At 42.0% G+C, this 25,143-nt stretch overlaps 1 protein-coding gene across 1 annotated transcript in view; it reads right to left on the minus strand.

Moving 5' to 3' along the window:
* LOC308280839 (uncharacterized protein) overlaps window positions 1-25,143 on the minus strand; it is a gene marked incomplete at both ends in the record, with an annotated part of 85,934 nt that overhangs the window by 50,061 nt on the left and 10,730 nt on the right. The gene's annotated exons all lie outside the window — the stretch shown is intronic.

Consider the following 25,143-nt stretch of genomic DNA (forward strand, 5'->3'; position numbering starts at 1 on the left):
CAGTGACACAGCATTCTTTCAGCCACTTGTGACTGAACAGCGAAGCCAAGAGCAGAGCAGGGCTTTGAACCCGGGCTGAGAGGCGCAGACGCATGCACGCACACGCACACACACACAGGCAGACAGACGCATGCACGCACACACACACACACACACACACGCACACACACACACACGCACACACACACGCACGCACAGGCCGTAAACAAACACTCAGCTGAGGGCTACAGCACAAATGGATCCTTCACCCTGAAACCCTGTGTCTGCCTGCCTGCCTGTCTGTCTGTCTGTCTTTTGGGTAAACAAAGCACAAAAGGACCTCAACATTTGTTCCTAAATAAAAATGAATATGATAAAGGTCATAGCAAATGGTATTGTTCTAGCCACGTTTCCTGCAAAACAACTTCTGGAAGTTATTTTACAAACAAAAGCAGAGGCTGAGTGTCCTTGAGCTGGACGGACGGACGGACGGACGGACGGACGGACGGACGGACGGACGGACGGACAGACTGCTGCCAAGAAGACCAGCCCAGCCCAGCGGCGTCAGTTCAGCAAAAGCTAAGGTATGGCAACGTGACTGGTGTTTTGCACGCTCGCAAAAGTTGCCATACCTTAGCAACATTAAAGGACAGCTCCTCCCTAAAACACTTCTAGGCTCATTTTCCTACTTATGTTGATCCAAAAAGACTGTCCATGGGGTCTAGTAGGCAGAAATGCCCCTGTTGTCCAGTTTCCCCAGCAGAACCCAGCAGCTCTCATAGCATAGAGTGGAGCCTGTAAGCCTATCACTTTTACACTATTTGTTGTGGTCAAAAGTGTTTTTATTTTTCATGAATGTGGTACCAGTTGTCATTACAAACACATCCATGTCGTCGTTGTCCCACACAAGCCACCAGAGCTTAAATCGGGCCAAAAAAAGTGAGCCCGGCCCAGCCCAGCCCGGCTAGAACGTCAGCCCGGACCGACCCAAAGCCCGACACATAATTGACAATTGGAGACCGACACATAGCCCGCATTCTAAACTAGCTTATGGAACAAATAAACATCGGAGCCTCGCTGGAGAACACAGCTGAGCTGACGGCCGCCGCTCAATCAGGCAGCAGGCGTACAGTGTGAATGTGAATGGTTTCAACGATCTCCTCCGCCACAGCAGCCATGCACACAAAACACACACACACACACACACACACACACACACACACACACACACACACACAGTCCAAGGGGAGCACACTCACACGCTCAACTGTCTGAAAGTTGCGCAGCAGCAGAGCCATAGAGCGGAGCAGTGCAGCGATAGTAATGAGCGTGCAGTTTACACATTCACAGAGACATCATGATACCGCGCTGTGCTTGCCTACTGGATTATAAAAAGCCCGACCCAAACATGATTTATGAGATTGTGGTGGCTTGTGTGGGACAACCAAGGCATGGTGTGAAAGATGTTTGTCGCCTGCCTTAAATAAAACCTAAGCTATGATGAGTATGAAATATACTGACAATGTTCTCAACTAATGGAGACTAGACTAAAATGTTAGGGAAGGAATGGACAAGAGATTGAGTAAAAAAATAGCCTTGGTTGCGCTCTGAAAATAGCAGATCTACAAGCTCACAGCGTGTCGCAGTGCTTCATACTTAAATTGGGGTCCACTGGTTTAAACAAGACCCAAATAATAAGCAACTTCACTGTAGACGCAAGACCCAATAATGCATTGCACCTGTGCAGCTGACCTGCGGAACCTGGGAATATACCATTCTGTCAAGATGGGGAGAATATAATTATAATACCTTGTTAAAGTCACCATTTTGTTACATTTTGCATTTGTAGTTATTTTACTGTAATTTAACAACATAATAACCAGCACAGATAGACAAAGAGACATTCATGGATTTATATTTAAAAGTAACTTTTATTTACCCCCCTGGACCCAGGGTATGGCAGCTGCATACCCCTGCCATACCCAATTGACGCCCCTGTTGTCCCCCCTCTCCCCTCCAACAGTGGTGGAAAAAGTACTCAAATGTTAAAAAAGTATCAATACTGAAATATAGAAATATTCTGTTACAAGTAATAGTCCGGAATTCATAATAGTCTGGAATTCATGCATGTTCTCCCCGTGTCTCCTAGGGTAGATACCCTCACAAAAACATGCAGTAATCCTGGTCTCTATACTGCCTCCCCCTGGCCAGCCGGGGCGCCCCAGGCATGGCAGAGGGAGAGCAGAAACCAGGATTGGTGACACAGATATTATGCGTACCTGGTCTAAATGGGTTCAACCTTTTTTCATAGATTTCATGCACAGAAAGCTTTGTCTCCTCCTGTACTTTACTGTACTTTAACATGACTATAGAAAACTCTTAGGACTTATAAATACGGGGAAATCTAAAATGACAGATGTTTAATCATCAAACCCAACAACATGAGTTAACATAGGACCCCCATGGGAACCACTGAATTCTATAAGAGGTTGGACAATGCTCCACTCCACTCCACTCCACTCCACCCAACCCAACTCAACTCGGCACTGGGTGAAAAAATGGGTTGCAAAATCGTGGGCTAAAGATTATATATATATATATATATATATATATATATATATATATATATATATATATATAAATAAAGAGTTTGTGTTTGTCCTTGAGCAAGACTCTGAACCCCTCCTGCACCACAGCAGACACCGTCTCTCATTCCTCATCATCTCAGAGGTTCTACCAGAGGTGATCTAACTAGCACTTATTAGTGCGTTTAGCCCTAATTTATGGAGTAACTTGTTTGAGTAACCCCAAAAGTCTTGGCGGCACACACTCAAGTCATAATATGTGAAGTGGACAGGTTTCATTGGGAATCATGTGCTTGCATTTTGCTGAAGGGGGAGACACAACGGCTGTGGACGGCGTGCGTCAAAACAGCCACCCCCATTATGTTCAGTGAACCAACACACATTTATTAGTTTCTGTCGCATTCCTGAGACAACATTTTAGGAGACGCTTTGTAGGCCCATTGATTCCTGATGGAGACCATTTGGGTTTCCATCCAGAATCAATGGGCATAAATGTATTAAAATAAAATTATTGTCTCATACTGTAGGAATGCGACAAAAACTAAAAACTATATTATTGAACTCAAGTATCCCTGAGGTGAGTAAACAATAGGAAAAAAAAGTCATTTTGGGGGTGAACTACGTCTTATACAGTCATGGTTTTGTGACCAACTTCTTAAAAAATGTAAACAGACCCTGTATTCCATCATAATGGTACAGTCAGAGGGTCAGGTCTAACTGCTGGATCCATCATGATGGTACAGTCTAACTCCTGGATCCATCATGATGGTACAGTCTAACTCCTGGATCCATCATAACAGTACAGTCTAACTCCTGGATCCATCATCATGGTACAGTCTAACTCCTGATCCATCATAATGGTACAGTCTAACTCCTGATCCATCATAATGGTACAGTCTAACTCCTGTATCCATCATGACGGTACAGTCTAACTCCTGATCCCATCATAATGGTACAGTCTAACTCCTGGATCCATCATGATGGTACAGTCTAACTCCTGATCCCATCATAATGGTACAGTCTAACTCCTGGATCCATCATAATGGTACAGTCTAACTCCTGGATCCATCATAATGGTACAGTCTAACTCCTGGATCCATCATAATGGTACAGTCTAACTCCTGGATCCATCATGATGGTACAGTCTAACTCCTGATCCCATCATAATGGTACAGTCTAACTCCTGGATCCATCATAATGGTACAGCCTAACTCCTGGATCCATCATGATGGTACAGTCTAACTCCTGGATCCATCATAATGGTACAGTCTAACTCCTGGATCCATCATAATGGTACAGCCTAACTCCTGGATCCATCATGATGGTACAGTCTAACTCCTGGATCCATCATGATGGTACAGTCTAACTCCTGGATCCATCATGATGGTACAGTCTAACTCCTGAATCCATCATAATGGTACAGTCTAACTCCTGGATCCCATCATAATGGTACAGTCTAACTCCTGATCCCATTATAATGGTACAGTCTAACTCCTGATCCCATCATGATGGTACAGTCTAACTCCTGGATCCATCATAATGGTACAGCCTAACTCCTGATCCCATCATAATGGTACAGTCTAACTCCTGGATCCATCATAATGGTACAGCCTAACTCCTGGATCCATCATGATGGTACAGTCTAACTCCTGGATCCATCATAATGGTACAGTCTAACTCCTGGATCCATCATAATGGTACAGCCTAACTCCTGGATCCATCATGATGGTACAGTCTAACTCCTGGATCCATCATGATGGTACAGTCTAACTCCTGGATCCATCATGATGGTACAGTCTAACTCCTGAATCCATCATAATGGTACAGTCTAACTCCTGGATCCATCATAATGGTACAGCCTAACTCCTGGATCCATCATGATGGTACAGTCTAACTCCTGGATCCATCATAATGGTACAGTCTAACTCCTGGATCCATCATGATGGTACAGCCTAACTCCTGGATCCATCATGATGGTACAGTCTAACTCCTGGATCCATCATGATGGTACAGTCTAACTCCTGATCCCATCATGATGGTACAGTCTAACTCCTGGATCCATCATAATGGTACAGTCTAACTCCTGATCCCATCATGATGGTACAGTCTAACTCCTGATCCATCATAATGGTACAGTCTAACTCCTGGATCCATCATGATGGTACAGTCTAACTCCTGATCCATCATAATGGTACAGTCTAACTCCTGGATCCATCATGATGGTACAGTCTAACTCCTGGATCCATCATGATGGTACAGTCTAACTCCTGGATCCATCATAATGGTACAGTCAGAGGGTCAGGTCTAGCCTGCGGCTCCCTTACTAAAAACCTATTAATTATTAACAGCCTCGCCAAGTTGAGCTTAAGGTCATGAGAAATTCATACAGTGAAGTATGAATGTTGTGTTGACATTAACAACCTGCCATGGGCAGAATTATAGGCTACTTCTCAGCATAATAAATAGAGTCTCTCTGCACAGCTACGGGTGTCGCACCACATTCTGGGCCCTGCGTACAAGGATTCAATGCAGGTCCCTGCACAATTACTTTATGCTTTAACTATTGAAAAACAGCAGATCTACAAGCTCAAGGTGCGGCACCAAGTGCCGGTGCGCGAGCTTGTAGATCTGCTATTTTTGAAAAGTTGTGAAAATGTGTGCAAGTCTTTGAATATCTCAAATCCCTGTGAGGTTTTTTGAAAAACGTCACTATTTCATGTCAAGGACCCCTAGAATTATATGTATTTGGCCACCGACCCCATCTCAAAATATGTTGTTCCAGGGACCCCCTGGAAGCATTTGAGTTAAAAATGTTCGCTCAGAAAATACAAATATTCAAATATTTGCACACATTATCACGACTTTTCAAAAATAGCAGATTGTATATCTGCTATTTTTCAATTGCTAAAGTAAAGGCCCCTCCACTTTGGGCCCTATTAACTCAGTCCCTACTACCTACTTGTGCATTTTTAAGAAGAAAAAATTAAAAGGAGGAGTTTAATTACGTTTCCTTTCCATATCGCTACACTGGTTTATGGATAAATGTGTGTAATCACTGGGTTCATGTCAAGGTGCAGGTTCGTCCATAATGTGTTCAAATACAATGTCCATGTATTTGCCAGATAATCACTGTGTTTGCTTATTTATATCCATAATAAGCAGGGGATCGTTGCCGTTGGTTACTGACAGCACACATAGACATCAGCGGGGGCTTGAGCCCCTGCCCTTCAATCCATCTGTAAAAAGTGCCCTCTCCAGACCAACGGCAGTTTTCACTATGGTGAAAGAAATGCAAATTAATGCCCTCGTTCCATGCCATACCTGAAGGCAGCGTTCAAGAGAATTGTCTTGTCCAAACTCTCCTGAACTTGAATGCATTATTTTATCAAGCATGAAATCAATGAATGTGTAGAAATCAAGCATTGAAAATAGCCAACGCGTCACGCTAAGCTTGGAGGTCTGCTATTTACAATGTTTTCACCAAAAGGCCCTTTTAAAAATGTCAGCCCCTGCCTCTCTAACATTCTCTGCACGTCCCTGTTATAATAATAAAAATATTCCACCGGATGGAGACACTCTTCCTGGTTGAAGACTGTTTTTATGAAACAGCGCTTCCAACGTCGCAGAGTTGAATAACACCCAATGATACTAATGCTCTGTGTAATTCGGTCCTCTGACCTGCGCGGCAGTAGTGAGTTGGGACCTTGATGGTGATGACAAAGAGTGAAAAACTAGAAGAAATGGAGTCTCCATCCTGTGGAATATTTTTCATTTTCCCCTAGAAATGTATTTCAATCGTGTGGTGGGGGGCTCAGACCGTGTCCACTAAGTAGAGTAAGCTTTCAACTGTCACATAAACATAGAGTTTACATAGAAAAGGGGGATATGAGGTTTTCTGCAACAAAATGCGCCTTGGAGACATTTTAAGTGTGTTTTCAAAAGACCCCCCAGCCGGTCAATACTACATCAGCCAGGGTGCTTCAGTGTTTGATTAGCCAACCTTACATGATCCCTGAGGATTAGGCTTGTCAGGAGAGAGAGAGAGAGAGAGAGAGAGAGAGAGAGAGAGAGAGAGAGAGAGAGAGAGAGAGAGAGAGAGAGAGAGAGAGAGAGAGAGAGAGAGAGAGGGGAGGCTCGACCAAGCCAACCAAGACTCAAAAAGCTGCTTTCCTACACGGTACAGAGATGCTGGTTAAAGGGATATTCCACTTTCATTTGATTGTCTAATCAGGCATTCATACTGTAAACACCCTGAACAGTTTTTAATTTGCTTGATTCAATATTTAGATATTTGATGTAAATGTTACCAGGCCCTCCAGGCCCAGGGCCTCTCCCCACACAGACCCATTGTAACTTCAAACTTCATTTTAACCATGATAGATTCATTAAAAACACCCATTATTTTTTCTGGTGACTCATACTACCCTACTAATATGTGAGCAGGCCGTGTTTTTTCAATAACCTTTTTCATTTATTTGGAATAGTTCTTTGGGAAAATGGAAAACAATGAAATACAAAGAAATAATAAATAAAGAAACTGTTCAGGGTGTTCATAAAAGCATGACTAGATGATAAAAGTTATCATCATAAAGGTGATGATAACTGTGATGATAACTGTGATAAAGGTGATAAAAGTTATCATATTAAAGTGAAATATCATTTTAAACACACAACCTGTTACTGCTGCTGCTGCTGCTATGGGGGGGGGGGGGGGGGGTCTGCATGTCAACCAGCACTGGGACATGTTAACTCCACCCAATCAGCTGTCACGGAAATAATTGCGATAAACGATTGAATTGTGTTTCCTTGTATTGAACATTGGAAGATATGGATTATTTTTTATTTTATTTTATTTTTTTATTTATGCTCCGTAAACAAAAATGTGCCACCGGGCAGATATGAAAAATAAACTGATAAATGTCATACCTTAAAGGGCCAGTTCACCTCTGGGACAACCCAATCTTATTTTATTGTTGTTTGGGACACGATCAACACAATCCTGAGTTATTTATTGTGTTCAATCAGTTTTTTCTTTTGATATTTTAGTAGTTCAGCATGACTAATGATGCATTTAGCATCATCAGTGATGCGGTTTGCATCATATGATGCAAAACACATTACTAGTACATGCTGAAATACTAAAACATCTAAAAAAAAAACAGAAACAACCTAAAAAATATAGCCGGGGAGCCACTGGGCCAAAATGAGAGAGGACCTGTGATGTCATGACATACTCCAAATTTTTGTTTGTCCTATTAATTTGGTCAATAAGGTACACAGAATGAGAGGCCTGCTCTGCCGGAAATCCTGCGAAAAAAAGTTTCCCATTGACTTCACTATACTGGAAAAAAACACGCCAAAAAAAGTAGCATGTGAGGGGTCAAACTAAGGGTTCTTCATGATTCTGAATCCATTGCAAGCATTTGTTTTGCATGAAAAACATTCCTTGGGCTAGATTTCAGCCTCTCAAACCTGTGAAAAGTGATGAGTCATCACTTTTCACCGTTATTTTGGTCCGTTTTCTAGCCCAAGGAATGTTTTTCATGCAAAACAAATGCTTGCAATGGATTCAGAATCATCAAGAATCCCTAGTTTGACCCCTCACATGCTACTTAAAGCATATTTTTTTTGGTGTGTTTCTTTCCTTTATATTGAAGTCGATGGAGTGAATATACAAATGGCCATAACTTTTTTTCGCAGGATTTCCGGCAGAGCAGGCCTCTCATTCTGTGGACCTTGATGACCAAATTAATAGAAAAAACAAAAATTAAAAGTATGTCATGACATCACAGGTAACATCCTATTCTTTGAGCTTTTGGGCCTGTGGCTCCCCGGCTAATAATTCAGGATTGTGTTGATCGTGTCCTAAACAACAATAAAATAAGATTGGGTTGTCCCAGAGGTGAACTGGCCCTTTAAACGTCAATGCATTGTGAGCTTTGATCTGCCATTCCTTACGGGTCCATTTGGTGTCATTTTACCCTCTCAAGAGAGTTAAATTAGTGTTAAAAATCTGCATTACTTATAAGTCTACACAATTATAGAATGTAGAAGGATTGTTATAACATCAATACAGCACGGAGCAGTGTTTCTCAAATGGGGGTACGTGTACCCCTAGGGGTACGCGGAGGTACTTGAGAGAACATGGAAAATGGAAACATTTATTTAACTTTTTGACAAATGTATGCGAACGTGCTGCTCTGTATACGTAGCTTTAAACCCAATTAAGTACACATTTTACTGTTACTGAATAGAAAACAGGCTACTTACTTTTATGTTCAACATAATTTGACTTAAAAACTGACGTTTGATGTCAGTATTTTCTAGTCGAAAATATTGTCGATTAGAGCAGTGTTTCTCAAACTACCAAATTTCAAGGTATCCCCTTAACTCTGACAGTGTACAAATGGAACCAAATGAACCTGTCAGGGTTCATTTGGTTCCATTTGTACACTGTCAGAGTTACAGACTTGTATGGGTCACTGGATTAAAGGGATACTTGGATTCAGCAATCAGGAAAAGGGGGTACTGAAGCCCAAAAAGTTTGAGAACCACTGGCATGGAGCATCGAAAACTAGGATAAATATTCTATAGTTTTGGGTCTGAGAGGCTATAGGGCCCTATTATGATCCAGGTCTTATGCCTTATGCCTTAACTTCTTTACCTTTTTTTCACTATTTTGAAAAACATTTTTAAATACTTCAAATGCTGATCTACATCTGCACGTTGTGAACTTGCAGATCAGCTATTTGAAATATTTAAAAAACAAAAACAAAATAGTAAAAAAAAGGCAAAGAAGTTAAGGCATAAGGCATAAGACCTGGATCATAATAGGGCCCTAAATGTTATCAAACGTTGGTTCTGTAATGGTTTTCATATCCAAAACAACAAATCATATGGTAACTACCGTAAATCCCCAATTAATTGCCCGGTGGCAAACTGCCGCCGGGTCCCATATATCCGCCCGGGGTCTGACCCCATTTTGCGCAATAAACGCCTGTTTCAAATAAGCGCACGGTTTGTATAAGCGCCTGGGCCGTTATTTGCAATTAATATTATCCTTATTATGTTTTATGTAAGAGCCCGGGCTATTATTTGTTTGGTTGTTTGGTATTATTTGCTATTTATTCAACTTAACTGGTCATTTATGTTGCATGGCAGTGGTGCGCTGAAAACAGCAAATCTACAAGCTCACAGCAGTGCTGTGACAGCACGTTGCAACGCACCGCACTCGCTGTGCGTCGCTACGGGTCATATGTTGCATGACGGTAGTGCGCTGAAAACAGCAAATCTACAAGCTCACAGCCCTGTGGACAGACACTTCTAAGCCAAATGTATATGGTGCCCAGCCCAGCCCAGTGCTGCGCTACCATGACGCGCAGGACGCACTGTCTGTGCGTCGGGGAACAGATTGCCAAAGGACACCAAAAAAAGAGAGAGGAAAAAAGGAGTCTGCTGCTCTCTGCGCACTGACCACCATTCATTACTGTCTAAAACGTTGATACAATGCAAAGTTTGCGTGAGTAGGCCTACTTTAATGGCAAAACGTTGTGATGGAGAAAGACTGGCAAATAAAGAACAGCTGGATCAGAATAAGTCATTACCTACTGTTGCTGCCTCTTGTTATCCAGTCCACATTTTGAAGAAGTAATCCATTATTTTGAGGTTCAAGGGGAATGCAGAAGGCTTAATCATAATGCAATACCAAAATGGTTTAATGTCAGGATAGTGGAGCTGTTCAGTGGTCATGTCAGCGAGTCCAGTCAGAGCAACAGCTGCAGGACTTCTGCGCTAATTGGGTCGTTGGGTCGTTGACTCGTTGACTTCTAGATCCGTCTTTGCTGGCATGCGGTAATTGATTCTTTTGGAGAAAGTTTCCCATAGTATAGTAGACCTATCCACGAGTTTCCTACGCCCCATAGTGCATTGCGCAAACGTTTGCATCGATCTTCCGCCGCCGATTTACAAGCTCACAACGGGTTGCATCTGCGACGCGACGTGAGCTTGTATGTCTGCTGTTAAACCCGGAAGTTTGGTCCTGATAGTCTCCAGTAAACTCCCGCGGAAACTTGTGGATATATATTTTTTAAAAAGGCTTTCATACACTCTTGATATTTTTCAAATGAGGTTTGGTCTAATAGATCGAAATGTGCTATTTTCTGGGTGTTGGTAACAATACAAATAATAAAAATAATCATAATTATAACATTTATTATAAGATTTTGATTATTAATACTATTATATAGTTTGAGAAAGAAAAATTTACCAAATAATGGCCTAGTGCTGGCCAGTGCCAAAATAAATAAAAGCCTGTTACCAATAGCCGCCTGGTCCCTTTTAAGCGCCCGGGGTCCGACCCCATTTTGCGAAATAAACGCAAAATAAAGATGCTACTAATTGGTGATTTACGGTAACTAATATCATGTCATTCTAAAATCACTAAACATTCAATAAAAACAAAATAAGACATTACAGAAAAATCAAACCTCGGTTCGAAGTGAAGCGGTGAATGTTTATTCTATGTGTTCTGGAGCTATGAAATCTGTGTTCTAGATCTATACATTCTGTGTTCTAGATCTATACTTTCTATGTGCATTCTGAATGAATGAATGATTTTGTCTGGAGGGCCACATTGTCATGTGAAGCTTGACCAATCCTCAATTCTGCATGCACGGGACATGTACGGGACATGTACGGGACATGTAGGGGACAGACAAAGCCACTCCTTGAAAGCGGCTTTCACCGCTTCAAAAAGAAAATAAATGAATAAAACACCCAATACCAACCATACCAACAAGGTTATTTTAGGCCCACCCTGCTCTATTCTAGCTTGCTCATCAGTGTCTTACCACATTTTTAAAAACATTTAAAGATTGGGAACATTTTATTTCATTGGGGTTTTTGATCCATTCCTCCACCCCTGTGTATTGTAAAGATGATCTACCAACCTTGCTTTTTTGTTTTGTTTTTAAAGGACAACTTTAGTTTTTTTACAAGGGTTCATATTTTAGATTGTAATTAAAGTATATAAAAGATGAGTGTTAAATTGATTTAATTTACTTATTTCTATTGTTTTAGAGATTCTTATTTCAGTGGTTGGGGGCATGCGTACAAGTACTAAATATGTAATTTTACACAAGATACAACACAACCTTTCATGGTTGGATGTGACTTATGGGGGCTAGAAGTGTTACTGTAAATAGCATTAAAGAAACTGCTGGCTTATTGTGTCTAAAAAGACATATTTAGCCACTTGTACGCATGCCACATTTTAACAAGGTAAATGCGATAAAACAATAGAACGAAGCAAATGAAAACATTTTAACACTCATCTTCTAATTACAATCTAAAATATGAACCCTTGTTGTAAAAAAATAAAGTTGTCCTTTAAGATCAGCTATACTAGCTCTGTGTTGAAGCTGTGACATTGTGCCATTCTGACGCCCCCTGTGTTTTATAGATCATGTTGTGTCTTTGAGGAAGGTTAAGGCACAAAGGCCAGGCGTTGGTTTCATTTCCCTAGGAGGAGAAGCACGCAGGGAATTGAGCTGCTCTGCGTCTCCAATCAATACAAACCAAATCAGTGTTTTTTGGGATCGATGGGAATCAGAGGAACACGAAACGACCGCGACGGTGTGTGTGGGGGGGGGGGGGGTGACCTCCACTCACCAAGCATGGCTGATGGATAAATAAGCGACGCAGAGTAAAGATCTCGTTCCCCCACAAACCCAAATCATTACATCTTTCAGTCCAAGGCAGGGATGTGCAGAGAATGTTGGAGAGGCAGGGGCTGACATTTCTAAAAGGGGCTCTTGGTAAAAAAATATTGAAAATAGCCGACCTCCAAGCTCCGAGCTTCAAGCTTGAACTAAGCATAATCAAGTGAATACTGGAGATGTGGCGTAACGGCATGGATTTCTACACAGAGAGGGCAATTCTTTCAACATAAGATGCTGCATTCAAGTTCAGGAGAGTTTGGACAAGGCAATTCTCTTGAAGCTTAAACATGACATCATGGTCCACTATGCTGGATAACAAGCTTGATAAGCCCAAAGCCTTGTATTGATACCTTGTATTGATACCTTGTATTGATACCTTGTATTGATACCGGGTACTCAATAAATCAGCTTGATAAGCCCAAAGCCTTGTATTGATACCTATTGTATTGTATGTATTGATACCTATTGTATTGTTGTATTGATACCGGGTATTGATACCTTGTATTGATACCGGGTACTCAATAAGCCCAAAGCCTTGTATTGATACCGGGTACTCAATAAGCCCAAAGCCTTGTATTGATACCGGGTACTCAATAAGCCCAAAGCCTTGTATTGATACCTATTGTATTGTATGTATTGATACCTTGTATTGATACCTTGTATTGATACCGTATTGATACCGTATTGATACCGTATTGATACCTTGTATTGATACCGTATTGATACCGTATTGATACCGTATTGATACCTTGTATTGATACCGTATTGATACCTTGTATTGATACCGTATTGATACCGTATTGATACCGTATTGATACCTTGTATTGATACCGTATTGATACCGTATTGATACCGTATTGATACCTTGTATTGATACCTTGTATTGATACCGTATTGATACCGTATTGATACCGTATTGATACCTTGTATTGATACCGTATTGATACCGTATTGATACCGTATTGATACCGTATTGATACCTTGTATTGATACCGTATTGATACCGTATTGATACCGTATTGATACCTTGTATTGATACCGTATTGATACCGTATTGATACCGTATTGATACCGTATTGATACCGTATTGATACCGGGTACTCAATAAATCAGTTATCGAGTATGTAATAGCGGGCCCTTGTTTTGAGCTCCATCCATACTTAAAGGAGTAGTTCACCCCCAGCATGAATAATCTATTGATTACTCAGTAATCTATTGATTACTCATGCCACGGAGACTTGAGTTCAATTATATTTTTAGTTTTTTGTCGCATTCTTAAGACAATAATTTGATTACAATAAATTTACCCCCATTGATTCCGGATGGGGACCCAATGCATTTGGGTCTCCATCCGGAATCAATGGGGGTAAATTTACTATATCCAAATCTGTATCTTAGGAATGCTACAAATACAAAAAAAATATATATTATTGAACTCAAGTCTCCATGGCATGAGTAATCAATAGAAAAAAGGTCATTTTTGGGGTGAACTATTCCTTTAAGGGTGCTTGCACTTAAAACGTATGAGAAACAGCACAGCATGTCTCCATCTGTCCGTGTACGCTTTTTATGGTATATCTCTCTCTAAGTCGTCCTCAGACGAGCCTTCCATCGTCGCTTCCAGTCATCCCGGTTCTCCATACATCTGGCCAGCTCGTTGGTGCTTTGTGCTCCTACGTCTTTCTTGAGTACATCCACGTATGTTATTGTGGGACGTCCTCGTGACCGGTGCCCATGTGTTGGTTCCCACAGCACCAGTTTGCTGGCAGGAAGCTCCTGATGTCTTTGGCAGTGTCCTGCTAGTCTCATTCTTCTGGCAGCAATTTTCTCGCTAACCCTTGGTATTCCCTCATACAGGCTCTTGTTGGTAACATGTGCACTCTTGCTGATGTTAAGTACTGCACGCAACATTCTGGTGTAGCACCCATCTAGAGACTTCTGCAGGGTTGGCTTCAGGGTCCAGCATTCACTGCCATAGAGGAGAACAGACTCTACCGTTGCAAAGAAGAAGCTGAGTTTGATTTGTCGGGGGAGGTTGGAGTTCCATACACTGTTCATGCCGTTCAGGGCCCTCCATGCAAGTGCCTTCCTCACTTGAAGATCTTTCTCTGTTGAGTTGACCCATGCGCCCAGGTACTTGAAGTCCTTGACTTCCTTCAACACAGCGCCTCCTGTTGTTGTCAGAGGTGGGTGTTCCGGTAAGTTATATGTGATAACCTCAGTTTTCTTGGCATTTAGCCTAAGGCCAACCTTGGTACACTCTAACTCCACTCTGTTCAGGAGTTCCTGTGCTTGTGTCATGTTGTCGGAGAGCAGGCTGATGTCGTCCGCATAGTCCAGGTCCGTCAGGACTACTTTGGGATGTCGTCTCGACCTCCTTGGTGTTAATGTGAAGCCAAGATCCTGCTCTCGTCCACCGATGGCTTTCCTGAGCGCGTAATCTAGGACAATGATGAAGAGGAAGGGGGCTAGGGTGTCCCCCTGCATTACACCAGCTCGGATGTATGTGTATGTATATGGGTTTGCCTCTCTGACATCACTGTGATGTCACACAAGCAGAATCCCTTTTATGCCCATATATGGAGATCCCTGATGTCCTCGGACTTCCTATGGGAATGCCCATATATGGAGGCCACCACATCGGCCACATATCACAGTAAAATAATCCATATATGGCCAAGACAGATGATCAAGACAGCCCATATCTGTATGGCTGGTTCTACAGACAGGGATCTCCATATATGGGCATACAATGGATTGTGTGTATGATGTCAGATGACATAGGGACAGTTATAGGACTTTCACATAACAAATAACTGAGTATGCATATTTGGGCTCTCACAGCATATCACCATATACAGTACATGGATCTCCATATATGGGTACCAGGGGTCTCCATATTAACTGGTCCGATATACATCACTGGCCAGATGGCCAAGACATGGCGCGAACCTCGTCGCTTGTCGCCTTTAGGCGTCTTACTGGTATTAGTGCACTCATTACGTGTCCATACATCTTCCCCAGACATTATTGACCCCTGGACTTTGGTGCTTTATAATTAATTGTGTGTACGTTGCTCATCGCTCTGGTCTCGCAGCAACAATCAGCAACAATCCAGACGTTACCATCCCCCGATAATGTTCTCCCTCCCGGGGGGGGGGGGGGGGGGGGGGGGGCTAAAGGTTGCGGGTTAGATTGTGATTTGTGGTCTCGTGCCGCTTGTAAATCCATCACACGAGGCTGTTTGTACTGTTTGTAATGTTTGTACTGTTTGTACTGTTTGTACAGATGCTAACGATATTTGGCCACCACACCAAGTTACTTGCGCAACTTCAATAGACCGCGTCGGCGATAAGAAGGAATTTAGGTTTCTGAAAGAACCTAAAACTAAAACATAACGGTCGTAAAAGAACAACGAGCGGACAACGAGGAGGAGGAGGAGGAGGAGGAGGAGGAGGAGGAGGAGGAGGAGGAGGAGGACAGTGGGGAACTGACTCGCCCTTTCCTTGCATCTGCTTTCCATTGTTCAGACCAGAACAGAGCAGGGTGTTATGTATGTTCACTTTATGGACTTAAATACAAATACATTGGACATGAAAAAAAAACTATAATAATACTACTTTATTGGTCGTTCGACTAATATAGACTGAAGTAATTAAATCGGGTTTCTACTGACAGTATTCCCATAGTGTTAATGGGGGCCACATTAACCCTTTTCATGCCTAAAATGGAGACCACACTAAAATAATTATAATCCAGTGAATACAGGAGATGTGGCGTAGCGGCATGGATTTCTACACAGAGAGGGCAATTCTTTCAACATAAGATGCTGCATTCAAGTTCAGGAGAGTTTGGACAAGACAATTCTCTTGAATGCTGCCTTCAGGTATGGCATGGAAAGAGGGGGCATTAGCATTTCTTTCACCATAGTAAAAACTGCATTCATGGTCTCGAGTAGGGATGGCGCACTAAACAAGAGTAGCTCGATAAACCGATAACAGATTTATTGATTACCCGGTATCAATAAGCTTTGGGCTTATCAAGCTTGTTATCGAGCACAGCGGCCCATGATGTCATGTTTAAACAATCAAAACAAGAGGCCATCAAGACATTATTACACTACTATTCATAATATGAAGCCATTTAACACTTATTGCACACTAATGAATGACTGTTTTAATGATAATATTTGTTACTTTTGTTAGTTGTCATCTTCATAGATGGTGGTCAGCCACAAACTCACAGTCACAACAACTGGCCAATGATAAAAGATACCAGTCCTGTTCTGAATTTGTCGTCTCACATTTTTCCACAAAACATTAGAAAACGCTCAAAAGTGGACTGGATAAAAGCCTGGCTCAATAAGCAGGATCGATAAGGTGATCAATATCAAATAAAATGTACGAGCTTCATCCCTAGTCTGGAGAGGGCACTTGGGCAGGGGCTCAAGCCCCCTTTGATGTCTGTGTGTGCATGTGCCTGCTACAAGCAGTCCTACAGTTCCCCCCCCACCCCCCCCCCCCCCACCCCACCCCCACCCCCACCAAACCACATTTAAATCTGACCTCAAAACACGGCTGTCCTCAAAGTGTGCTCTAATTGGACATGGATAAATTGATCCTCTGTCGGCAGCTTTGCCCCCAGAGATGCAAATCCCCCCCACCCCCCCCCCCCCTCCCTTCCTACCCCCCCCCCTGCAAGCTCCACTGAAGGAGTCCTATGGGGAATGAATGAATGGATGGATGGATGGATGGATGGATGGATGGATGGATGGATGGATGGATGGATGGATGGATGGATGGATGGATGGATGGATGGATGAATGGATGGATGGATGGATGGATGGATGGATGGATGGATGGATGGATGGATGGATGCATGCATGCATGCATGCATGCATGCATGCATGCATGCATGCATGGATGGATGGATGGATGGATGGATGGATGGATGGATGGATGAATGGATGGATGGATGGATGGATGGATGGATGGATGGATGGATGAATGAATGAATGCCGCACTGAAGGAAGCATGAGCTCAGATCGGGTCTCATCCCAGATATAAATAAATAAATACATATATATATTATATATATATATATATATATATATATATACATATATATATATATATATATATATATATGTGGTATGTGGTTATATTTAGCCCAAAAGAATTAATCCCAAAAGACTACGACTAAAATATGTTGATATTTTGTCAACTAAGACCAAGCTAGACTAAAACAATGTCAGAGGACTAAGACAGGTCTAAGACTAAATGGTGTGTGATTCAAAAGACTAAGAATAAGACTAAATCAAATCAAAGTTTGCTGAAAGAATTAAGGCTGTTAGTGAGAACTGGCTGAGGTTCTGGTCCAGAGCTGAGCTGGGATGGTCAGTCCACAGAGAGCTCATCATTCTGGCTTTAACAGGTTAAAAAGCAGCTTAAAACCTGGACGAGGGAAGCTTGATGGAATAAACTCAGCAGATAAGCTGTTCCTCTGGGCTGTGGTGAGAGAGAGACGATTACTGCCTCAAGCAGCAGCAGCAGCGCTAGCAGTGGCTTAAAGTAGCTAAGTACATTTACTCAAGTAGGCTACTGTACTTAAGTACACTTTTGAGTTATTTCTACTTTACTTGAGGTATCCAATTTATGATACTTTTACTTCTACTCCACTACATCTCGGAACCAAATATTGTACTTTTACTCCGCTACATATATTTGAAAACTTTGGTTACTAGTTACTTTGCAGATATAAATTATAATATTATAAAACATGCATACATCACTTTGGGGCTAAGGTCAAGTTTATTAAGTATTGACGGTTCAAGTGGTTAAATATCTGAAAACACAAATTGACATGAATCCAAAAATACACTGGTGATTGTGCTGTCAAACTATGAAAGTATATGGAATTTATGAACAGGTTGTGGGGGTCCCTGCTTCATCTCTCTCTCAACTAAGGGGTCCTTGGCCTGAAAACGTTGAAGACCCCTACATTGCAATATTGTACTTTCCCCACCACAGACTGAGCGCTAGCCTCGTTATTAGAATAAAAAGCTTCTCCGCTCTCTGCTCAGAGTTGACCTGAACGCATCCCTCCAGAGACGGATGGCTGCTCCACTGAGCCATTTACATCTAATTAGGCAACGGCTGCTTTCGCCTTTAAATCGTCACTCACCGCTGTCAGCTAGAAACCTAGCATGTGCAGAAACACATTCCTTTTTTTTTCAGTTTTAAAAGAAAGCGATGCTAGCGGAAAACAGCCGTTTTCGCTACTTGGGTGCGACACTCTTGTACAATGAATAAAACAATAGACATTTGAAACAAGGAGATGCAAGGTTTGTGCAGTGGCACAGTTCAGCAAAAGCTAGGGTATGGCAAAGATGGGAGTCCTCATGGAAAAGAGGCATTACATTTTGTACAACACGGTTCTATTGTGAAAATAGCAGATCTACATGAACACAACGCCTCGCAGCGGCTATTTTCACAATGTCTGAAAAAAACTAGTTTTGACAGTTTTTTACTCAGGTTTCTACTGGCAGCCTGGAACAGTTGTTCAAGTGCAGCTAAACTTGGCATGTTAGTAAACGTGCCACAATTAACAATAATGCATTGCACCTGTGCAGCTGACCTGCGGAACCTGGGAATGTACCATTCTGTCAAGATGGGGAGAATACAAGTGTGGAGAATATAAATATAATACCTTGTTAAAGTGACCATTTTGTTAAATTTTGCACTTTATTTTACTGTAATTTAACAAAGAGACATTCATGGATTTATACTTAAAAGTAACTTTTATTTTCTCCCCTGGAGATGGCAGGTATGGCAGCTGCATACCCCTGCCATACCCAATTGACGCCCCTGGGTTTGTGGGCCAACATGCAGCAACGGTTATGTGGTTATGTTGTGCCCATGTCATGGGAGGATGTTACACTAATGAAACACTGCATAATACTGTAGGTTTTTTTTTTTTTTTTTTTTCAGGAATAATGTTCCAATTAAAAGACCATATAGATTAAGGTCTTGAGGAACTGCAGAATTCCCTGTCTGACGCTACAGGGTCTGTCGGGAGGAAAACCTTGTAAGTCCAACACCGTTGGAGAGCCTTTGTTTGTTGAGTCACCAGTGGTGGAGGAAATACTTCTTTTCTGTTTTACTCACAAGGTATTTTCAAATGGCCTAAGCATAAAAAGGCTGGATGTTTTGCAATAAGGTAACAGTAACTGGTAACAGTAACTGGTAACTAAGCCCTGCAAGCCAAATGACGTTGTGATGAAGTCATTTAGTCTAGTAAAAGTACAATATTCACCTCTGACATGAAGTGGAGTAGAAGTAAAAGAAGGATCCTGAAAATTTAACATACTAGTATTCCTCATAAGTGTACTTAACACACTAACCACCAAAGATAGATCCAGGGGGTCTCCATGTATGATTATTTAATACAGCATGCTTATAGATCGGCTGTTTTCTGTACAAAATTATTGAAAAAATAATATGGAATATTTTCTAACATTTCAACAAAATATATCTTTCATAGAGTCTGCGGCCAAATGCATATCAATGTGGGGGTCCTTGACATGAAATGGTTTCAGAGCTGCTGTTATAAATGTCCTTGGCATGCACACAGAAAAACACTGGGTTAAAAACAACCCAATTTGGGTTGTTTCCCAACCCAACACTGGTTAAATATTGGACCGACCCATCGCTGGGTTAATTTAACCTAACATGTTGGGTTATTCATATTACCCAATGTGTTGGGTTATTTAAAATGTATTATATTTCCTCATTATTATATATTACTATTATGTTGGTGGTTCCTTTTTTAAATTGAAATTTCATCGGTACAACTGATAGTTGTCAATTTAATTAAATAATCACATTATCACAAAGCATGGGCAAAGCGATTCAGCCTATGCAAATCTTCCCTGTTAAGTTAGAACATGAACTAATTTATTGGCATTGCCAAAATGAGACACTACTTGGAAGAATAGCATGGTCCCAGAGGCTAAACCTTCAAGAGCACTCAAAGGTTCTGCATCTAATTTCAACTTTAGGGGGAGGGAGCTCAACCCTAACCTAGCACCCTAGCACTTTAGCATTATGGTTGAAGCTCAAATACTGACAAATCAAATTCTGACATAATGTCAGTCAGCTTGCCTTGGCAGACACTTAATGGACACATTTAGCATTTTTTGCTCCTGAAAGCTTAAAATGACACTGGAAATGCTTTACCCAGCATGCTTTGCATTGCTATGCAAATGCTTTGCATTGTTATGCAAAGCAATGGTGACCAACGTATTTACCCAACGTGTTGGGTAGTCCAAAATAACTCAACAAATTCTATGGAAATTACAACCCAACAGCTAATAACACCATACCCAACAGAAATAACTCAGCGAATTGGGTTATCAGAATACCCATTTGCATGAAAACAACCCAATTAAATAACCCAATAGGCTTAACCCAGCCAAAACAACCCATCATTTTTTAGTGTGTGGGAAAGGAAAAAAAGGAGGAATTAAGTGCGTGCGTGCGTGTGTGTGTGTGTGTGTGTGTGTGTGTGTGTGTGTGTGTGTGTGTGTGTGTGTGTGTGTGTGTGTGTGTGTGTGTGTGTGTGTGTGTGTGTGTGCGTGCGTGCGTGTGTGTGTGTGTGTGTGTGTGCGTGTCTGCATATTGCTCGTTGAGCCACAGTAAACGTGTATCAGAGCATTCATTATTGATGGCTTTGTGGTTTTGATTTCTACGCACCAACAGCGCTCTCATAACCGCACACACCCGCAATTACACACCTGCATGCAACACGGGAGCTCACCCACACACACACACACACACACACACACGCACAGCAAATGACCCACGTGCACAGAACCATGCCGCGCTAAATGGCTTGGAAAATCACCTTGCTGCGCTCCATCAGAGGAGAGGAGTTTATACACAGAACCAGGATGAGATGGAAGACTGGAGGATACAGAGATGAATAAACCACCCAGCATATCTGCATGGGACCTGAGCACGATTAAAACCTCTTCTATAATGGAACCACTTTAACCCTGCAAGGCCCGAATTAATTTCTACTGACCAAAAAAAAATTAAAAAATCAGTTGCTGTTGAAGGAGTCCTAATCACAGGAAAATGTAATGTTAAAAAATTAATAATGTTTTTGTAAGGTTTTATAGCCATAAATCATAAATCATAAATCATGCTCTAATGGGTTAGGGTTAGGGTTAGGGTTAGGGTTAGGGTTAGCCCTGGTTAGGGTTAGCCCTGGTTAGGGCCTTTCTTTGTGGAGTTTGCATGTTCTCCCCGTGTCTCCTAGGGTAGATACCCTCACAAAAACATGCAGTAATCCTGGTCTCTATAAAGCCTCCCCCTGGCCAGCCGGGGCGCCTGATGGAGGGGAATGGAACTGGTTGGAATAACGTGTTCCTTCCACGCGCTACGTCCAACCGGGGAAGCTCCCCCTGTCAGGTGATAAGAAGCGGCCTGCTCACTCCTCATGCATTGAAGGAAGCATGAGCTCAGTTCGGGGCCCTCCCCAGGTTGGCAGAGGGAGAGTAGAGCCCAGGATCACAGCTTAGGCAATTGGCACCGGGTGAAAAAATGGGTTACAAAAATCGTGGGATAAAAATTTAGAAAAAAAAAAAAAATCACTTTCTGTGCATCACCACCGTACATTACGTTTGAGAATATGAACACAGCATGTTGTTCATACACCGAGGTTTGATCTACAGCATGTTGTTCATACACCGAGGTTTGATCTACAGCAGCTACAGTGCAGTGGAGACAAATGAAAGTGAACTAAACAACTGTTTTATCTACAGTAGTTACAGTGGAGACAAATGTAAGTGAACAAAACAAAACAATTCAGTAAATTCAGAGTTTTTCTTTTGTTGTCAAATACTTTGGTTCAGACGTTGAGAATGAAACAACCAAAGGAACCAGCAGACAGGAATCCTTTAAACACTCCACTGAGCAACAAACAGACTGTCCAGGTTCATTTAAAATATACTGGTGGTCCATGAATAATACATGTTAGGAAGGACGGCCTTCACACCGCCAACTTTGGGACACACAGGTCTGCCTATAGAGAGAAGGATCAATAATGTGAACCAATCGGTTGGCTCTGATCGATCACCTTCATCCTATGACACGTTTCTACCCTGACCAGAGGACCACAGGCTCTGATCGATCACCTTCATCCTATGACACGTTCAGAGGGTTAGGGTTACGACCACAGGTCACGAAGGGTCACTGAACCCTTTGATGACAATTAAAGTTCACTTCAGAAAGAACACACTTCAGTTCAATTCAATCTCACAACACGACACTGTGACCTTTAGTAAAACCTTGGTTCATCCTTTCATTGGTCTACCTGTCTGTATGTGCAGTACACATATATGTTTTTATATATCCTTTCATTGGTCTACCTGTCTGTATGTGCAGTAAACATATATGTTTTTATATATCCTTTCATTGGTCTACCTGTCTGTATGTGCAGTACACATATATGTTTTTATATATCCTTTCATTGGTCTACCTGTCTGTATGTGCAGTACACATATATGTTTTTATATAGCCTTTCATTGGTCTACCTGTCTGTATGTGCAGTACACATATATGTTTTTTAGGGCATACTATAATCTATGAACCGCAGCTATTGGTGTGTCCAGTGCATAATGCCTATCAGATACCCTACTTTGAAAGGTTCACGAGGTGCAGACGCTGTTCATATTTTTATTTCCCCACAGCAGACGCTGTATACGTGCGTTACGGGTAGAACACAGGTAGAACACAGCACTGCTCACTGCTCAGCCTCAGCAGCGTTACGGGTAGAACACAGGTAGAACACAGGTAGAACACAGGTAGAACACAGGTAGAACACAGGTAGAACACAGGTAGAACACAGGTAGAACACAGTAGAACACAGGTAGAACACAGGTAGAACACAGGTAGAACACAGGTAGAACACAGGTAGAACACAGGTAGAACACAGGTAGAACACAGGTAGAACACAGGTAGAACACAGCACTGCTCACTGCTCAGACAGACGTTTCTTTCCCTCTGGAGCTTCATCAAGACCAGGGGTGGGCAACTTTGATGATGGTCACTAACATATTAGTTCTAATTACAAACACATTATTTCCTAACCCATTTTATTATGGCTTTATTATGTCTTATCCTGTCTTAAAGTGTACAGTAAATTAGGATGGGACCCCGATATCATCAATCACCACAGCTGACGTCAGACAGAACGGGCCTCTAGGCTGGAGGGTGTCGTTCCTCTCCAGCCTCTCCAGACAGAATGGTTTCCTCTTTCCCTTCCATTTCATAACCTTATATTTAGTTAAGCGGTAAACGTGTACTTCGCGGGGTTAACGGGGACGGGCAGCAGGTGTAACACTAGACGCTGGGAACGAGAGAGGAGCGGGACGGAGCGGAGCGCTGTGGCTGCTCTACAGAGTCAGAGCAGGGATGTGCTGGCCATTGGGAAAAGCGGGATAACTCCCAAACGGACGGGGTTGGGCGGCCAACAAAGTAAATCGTCACTGTCTGGCAGAAACCTCGTATCTCCAAGTTTCAAATTTATATAAACAGCAGATCTACAAGCACACAACGCCTCGCGGTGCGAGGCGTTGTGTGCTTGTAGATCTGCTGTTTTCACTAGTTTAAAGTTTGAGTAGCAGCAGCGCTATAGAGAGATCTCTCTCTATAGCGCGCAATGAGGGCCTCTGCAACTCTTTTTCCCGGGCTGAATCAGGGGCCCAGCACGTCCCTGAGTCAGAGCATCAGACACACAGGGTCAAACCTCCTCATAAATTCATTCCTTTTCAGACAGACTCCCCCCCCCCCCCCCAATTCTCAGCCTCTTCCTGCGGGATGTGAAACAGCCTCTTGTGTTTTTAGATCTTAGCCGTCAGCAGCTAGTGTAAAGTTACTAAGTACATTCACTACTTTTACATTTACAACTTTGAGGGGTTTTATTTTATTTTAGGCAGGAACATTCACGTCAAGAAGATTTAACCATTTATTGCATAAATGGAATACAGTTAATCTTGGCGTTTGAAGGGCTCCGCGTTCGGAGATGCTCCCAGAATTTTGTGCAAGCTTTTCTGAGCATTCTAAGCAAAACCAGGGAATGCAAAGCAATACCCCCCTTAGAGATACAATAGCAAAATAGCAATACATTGACATGTAACATGTAACTTGTCAAAATCACAGTATTTGAGCTTAACCATGACATGTAACATACTAAAAAAAATCACATTATTGAGCTTAACTCATACCCTGCCAAAAAGATGTTTTCTATAATAAAAACGTCTTTTTAACTATGGACCTCCCTGCCAGACGTCTTCTGGACGTCTTTTTTTTTTAAATAATTAAAAAAAAAAAAAAAAAAAAAAAAGTTTTTTTTTCTTTTTGAAAAAAAATAATTTGGACCTCCAACAGTGTACTAGGCATGATTGCGATCGCAAAATTGCATGTTTAACCCCCATACCAACCCCATCTTTCAAACATGGCAGCCATGTTTGTTTACATTTGAAGAAAACATAAGGGCTGCCTTCTCCTGAATGCCTGAACGGATTTCCAAGCGGATTTTTTTGTTTGAAAGCTGTGAAAAGCATGCACATGCATAGTGCATGATCTGTGCACGAATGTGTGCACCATCGTGCACACTATTTTTTTAACCCTTTGTTGGCGAACCGGCAATATAAGAGGTCCCCATGCACTCTAAATATGGCACCGACTGAGTTCATTGACATGAAACTTAGTCAAAATCACAATACTTGAGCTTAACCACATTGACATGTAACTTAATCAGACAATCACAAATATTTGAGCTTAGCCAGACTGATC

This window comes from Nannobrachium achirus (genome assembly GCF_963921795.1).
Source record: "Nannobrachium achirus genome assembly, contig: SCAFFOLD_251, whole genome shotgun sequence".
In the NCBI taxonomy this organism is placed as follows: Eukaryota; Metazoa; Chordata; class Actinopteri; order Myctophiformes; family Myctophidae; genus Nannobrachium; species Nannobrachium achirus.